The sequence below is a fragment of the Metopolophium dirhodum genome, chromosome 1, assembly GCF_019925205.1.
Source record: "Metopolophium dirhodum isolate CAU chromosome 1, ASM1992520v1, whole genome shotgun sequence".
Taxonomy (NCBI): Eukaryota; Metazoa; Arthropoda; class Insecta; order Hemiptera; family Aphididae; genus Metopolophium; species Metopolophium dirhodum.
The window spans coordinates 34,353,508-34,359,470 of NC_083560.1; the positions used below are offsets into that span (position 1 = coordinate 34,353,508).

The 5,963-nt window shown below is 28.3% G+C and overlaps 1 long non-coding RNA gene across 1 annotated transcript; it reads left to right on the forward strand.

Annotated features, from left to right (window-relative positions):
• The first annotated feature begins 468 nt into the window (after positions 1-468).
• On the forward strand, positions 469-1,142 carry LOC132934246 (uncharacterized). Its single transcript, XR_009663002.1, has 3 exons — positions 469-594; positions 671-854; positions 1,027-1,142. It is a non-coding gene; the product is annotated as an uncharacterized LOC132934246 (long non-coding RNA).
• The last annotated feature ends 4,821 nt before the right edge of the window (positions 1,143-5,963 follow it).

Genomic DNA, 5,963 nt, shown 5'->3' on the forward strand with positions numbered 1-5,963 from the left:
TCTTCTGGAACTGTAGTCCCAGGGATTTTAAGGAAAACATTAAAAGATAGAAGGCTTAAATTAAGGTATTTAAGAATATAATATATAATTATACATAAGTAATAATAAAACAAATTAATTGTATATTATTTTATTATTATATTTCATTTTGAGAAAATTAATATGTTAGGTATTTAATATTTTAGATGCGCGGTTAGGTTAGAATTGCATAGAAAAGAAATGCCATTGTTGCATAATGAAAAAGTGATTCTTCTAAAAAAAGATATTTTAAATAGTCCGTTTCATGTATTTGGTAGCCATTCTGAATCAAGGTAAGTTATTTTATAACCAACATTATCACTTATTATTCTATGATTATTACAGTTGTTATTTTTATTTAGTTATTTTTGCACTGGTCCAAAAGACAACGAAATTGATTTAGTTCCTCAAATGGAATCTTGTGGCCTATGGACAGATATTATATCAGGAGCCAAAAATATTGTTGCCCATCATGCTAAAGCTTAATTTACAATGTTAACAATAATGCTGTAGAAGGGTTTAATAGCGCAGTAGCGAGATTTGTTGGTTGAAAAAGGGTGAATTTTTCTTTACGAGGTCAAAGTTTAGATTTTGAGTAAAAGATATTTATACATATCTAAATAATATCACATGGAATTAATTTGTATTTTAGGATCATACAGTGCAAGATGTAATGCTGCAGTTTCATCATTTAATTTTGGTCCAAAATATTTAAATAATTTTCATAAAAAAGTTACAAATGTAAGTCCTGGAATATACACTAAAAAATTTATAAGCAATATTGATAAAAACCAGCATAGGAGAGTTGGTCGACGTTTAAATTTTGATAAATCCAGGTATAAATTATTTAATTTAACCAACTATATAGGTACCTAATAATATAGAGTGTAATAATAAATATAATATCCTATAATACATAACATAACATACTATAATTAACAGTAGGTACGCCTGCAGTACGTCTAAAATACAATTTTAAAAATCTACTGTTATGTTATTTAATAATAGAAAATTTGAGAAAAAACAAAAATGTATTGCTGGACCAGATGAAGATTATGGAGCTGTAGACATTGGAATAGGTATAATTGATATGTCACCTGAAGAATATGACGCCAAAAAAATTGATTTATCCGTTGATGAAATAATAAAAATAGAAAGAAATACCGTTGGACAACAAGAGAATATTCAAATTAACTTATGTATTATTATTTATTATTTACAAGGTTTTGATGCATAATTCTATAAGCCCGTATTCATATTTTGTATTACAGACTACGGTTATGTATTGTAAGTTAAGATATAGATATACCCAATGCTGGGCAAGTTAACGATTTTGTTTAACTCGTTAAGTTAATTTAAAATAATAATGTTAAATTAAGTTAAAAGTTACTCGTATTTTTTTCGTTAACTCGTCAAGTTAAAAATTAACATTGAAGAAAGGTAACTTAACTTAGTGTAAAGTTAAAATTTGGTAATTTGTAAAAATAAAAATTCCAGAAACATAATATGGTTTATTAGAGAATTTTTCCTTTACGCTCGAGAAACTTACTGAGGAAATTTAAAAAGATACATCAAAGTAAAAACCCATTCAAACATTTGCATTATTCTTCGGACGAAAATCAACTTAATTCAGATACTTTTAAAAAAAAATAAACTTGAAGTTAACACGTTAATACTTAATCTTGAAAAAAGTAACTTATTAAGTTAAATGTTAATTTGAAAAAAAAGTAACGAGTTAATTAACATAATTAAAATTAACTTGACGTTTTAACTTAATTTTAACTTTTAACTCGTTAATGCCCAGCCTTGGATATACCTACCTAGTTAGTATGACGAATCATATTATAAAATTATTTATTATTTTAGTTGTTGGTATGCAGTAAGCATTTTTCTTTTATATTTTATAAATTGACTAGTATATTATATTATTTCCTATTTTATGCTTTTTAGATTTAAAGAAACGTGGACATTTTTTGGACGAAACATGGCTGATATTTACCTAATTGGCCACTCTCTTTTTTCTATGCTCTCTAAGTACTATTATCAATGGTATTACGTATATAACATTATTATACCTAGCGTATAGGTACGGTGTCTAGTCTATGGCGTAAGGAGATGTTTTGGAGATGATTTTGATATTTTGTCAAATTTGGTTAGGTCAAATTGTGTCCTATTTGGTTAGTTGTTTTTTTTTATAAACTGTTATTTTCATCTAATTTATTTTTATAGTTAAAGATGTCAAATAGACAACCGGATTCTTATTATTTTGGAAATTTATAACATGTACATTGTAGAATGTAGTTATTTTGTATATACCTACATTTAATCTATAAGTTATAATCCATGATAAAGTAAATTTCTTTATCATTTTATAATCATTATATTACAATTTTCAGTACATAATTACAGTTTTGTTTAATTGTATTTTTTCAGTACCTAGGTACATATTAAGTTTTGATTGTAACAAATATTAAAAATTTATAATATATTAATATTGTTCTTTTACATAATGCTTTTTTATATTAAAACTAAGCAATGGATACCTAATTTAGATTTGTTAATAAATAATAATGCATTCATGTTATTATTATCAATATTATTTATTCTAAACCTGGAACTTAGAAATATTGACCACTGATTTTAACTTTAAATACCCCACTAAGAAGTGCTTCTAAAACTATTACTTGATTAGTTTAAAATTGAAAATGTTTCATTTTTAAGTTAAAATCGTTTAAATTATTTGTGGTAAGTAATTTATTGGTCAATTATATTGCGAAAGGTTTTGTAAATGGTTGGTTCTCACAATACTGTGTGAGTGTGCTTGATTTTTCGTATTAAAAATACAAATTTTGGCTATCTCCCTGAAATGGGCGTATTATTTTCATTTTCCCCGGGTGTTAAAAAGCTTTAGATCCGGCCCTGTCAATAGGTTTAATACATTTTGTTATTGTTTATTATGTATTATGTTATAATAATACGTAATAAATCGATAATAATAATAATGATGATGTTATTACGCACATTCATGAAAATGAGACCAATTTTGAATACGTAAACGGCGTATAAATTAAACGTAATTTACGATCGTATACCCTTTAATTTTAATGTGGTTTGGGGGCAAGGGTATACCCTTGAATTATATTATCTGAAGGGTCAATTGCCCCCTCTGCACCCTTCTCTGGCACGACTGTAGTAAGACGAAGCCAACATGAGCAGATTATAATAACCGTACTTACAGAAATAAATTGATTAACTTCGTGGTGTTGCATACAATTCTCAATTGCTATGTAAAACTATAGAAAACCTTCTCAAGTTTAGACATATTATTGATATCCTATAATCCATCAAACGTCGAAAAATACTTAACTACATTTTATTTTATATTTTTATGTTTTATTATATTTATCAATTATGTGAAAACTTATTATAAAAAAACGAACTTTGGTATTCATTTTTATGTTTATAATAAGCGTAATCAGATTTTTTACGCAAAAAAATAGTATATAACATTGTGATTTTGATGACTGTGGAACGAGAGACTACTGCCGCCGCCGATGCACGCCGCGACCTGCCGATGTCAAAACTGAAGAACGAGGAGCGAATACCACATGCGACCCTGGTACCACCGACACCGTTTCGTGGAGCCGCAGCGTCATTATCGAAATGTACACGAGCGTAAACAAAATCGTTATTATAAATGATATTGTAAACCACTGTGTGACGGTGAGTATAAGACCATTCCTCCGGGGGTTGTTACACCTTTAGCCATATATCTCGAGGGCGGCTACTTCACGCCTTAATGAAGCGTTCGCGTCCCTCCGACGGGTTTACGTCAGGGCGCCCTGGTGCCAGACTGGCGGTCCCCCGCTGGCTACTCTCGTGCGAGGTAGATCGATGGGTCTCGCTGATCCGCGTTGGCGAGCGCTGGATTCGACCCAGTCAAATTCCTCCCCTTCTACTAAGGCGCTACTCCCGACAGCACCCGCGAGACACCCATCCACATAAGTCCGTTTCGTGGAGCCGCAGCGTCATTATCGAAATGTACACGAGCGTAAACAAAATCGGTATTATAAATGATATATAATGATGTCAATAAAAACACATCAATAAATATCAAAAAGGTTTTGATATTTTCAAATAAATAATCGTAGGTCTAGAATGAAAAGGTTGTAAATCGCATTTTTTTAAAAAGTCACATTTTAACTACAATGGTTTTAAAAATTGGAACGCATCTTTTAAGCTAACATTTATGATTATAATTATTGGCAATTTTTTTAAAAGTAAAAGGTTCTAAATCGCCAAAAATTAAATTATAATCACAATTTAATAAAATTGAAAACGCTCTGTTAATGTGAGATGGGACCAAATTATTAACATTACGTTTAGTATGAAAAGGTTCTAATTAAATTGATCACTACGAATAGTACATAATAATTATTACATTTATCCATATTGAACAGAATTGTACGTTCGATATTTCGATGTTTTATGATTATTACACTGTATAATGGATGGTATTACATTTGAATTCAAAGATACAATATCAACACGAAAAACGATTCTGAGTGGTGACGGTTAATGTGGTTATTTTATACTATATTTATATTGTTATTACGTATTATAGTTATTAATACCATAGTCGGTAAGTCGAATTAATATTATAAAATTACAAATAATAACATGTAATTTCCTCCAAATTTGAACATAAGTTAACTTTAAAAAAATATTGAGATTCATATTATTGAGATATTTTGGTTACAGAATAACCTACAAATTCCATATTCATATATTATATAGGTATTATACGTGTCATCGTTATATACCTACACTCTACAATGTGTTCGACGACGCTGAATTCCGTTTTGGCGTTTTACTACATAAAGGACTTAATATTACAGATATTTTTGAAAAATTTAAATTTTTAACAATCAAGAAGGAAAATAAATTAAATATCAAATTTTCAAAGAAAATTGAAAATGTTCAAGCGTACAGCTCTATATGCAAACGCATAGGATTTATTAAAATTGTTGAGATTTCTTTTGTAATACTAATTAAAACATTAATAAATTCAAATTCCCTTTCTTTACTGTTAATTGTTATAGTTTTTAATGCGTTACTATATTATAATATGTATATTATTATGACGTGTTCTGAATTCTGATATGTTATTGTATCCGAGCGAACGGTGTCATTTTTATTTTCGAACTGCTCAGGTATATTTTATATTATAGCTTGCAAACGTTATATTATTAATAACGTTATGATTATATAACGTTATATTTGACAAAAAATGATTGAAAATTGTAAACGTAATTATAACGGAAATCGATAATTAAAAATAATTAAATAGGTACCACAAAATAAAACAACGATTTGCAAAAGATATTATAATATATCATTAAACAAAACACAACGCAAAACGTAATTTATAGAATATTATTAAACGAAAAATAACGCAAAATGAAATATTAAGTACATACTATTTAATATAGTAATTGAATGCATGTATTTTTTTGAGTAGATTCGTGGAATAATTTTCGTAGACATAAAATATTCAAAATTGCAAATCCTCAAAAGGTTATAACTTTGGAACTAAGTCCGGCCAACAAATTCTGATTGCACCATTGTACTTAACTCGTTGAAATAAACCTATTACCTATTATATAGTTTTCCGAAAAAAAATCCCAAAAATCGAGCTAAACTGCATTATTTCAATATATTTGTGCAATAATCAATTTGCAATAGTGATTAGTGTTTATTTCGAAATAATATTTACTTACTTACAGCTACCATAGGGGATTTGGTGTCGCTCTGGTGTACAGAAGGTTACAAGTGGGTCACTGTAATGCTTGGTGGTAAATTTGAATTCAATGATATAATATATGATATATAAAAAAAACGATTTTGAGCGAAAAAAAGTCTATTAGGCTATGATATTACTAAAT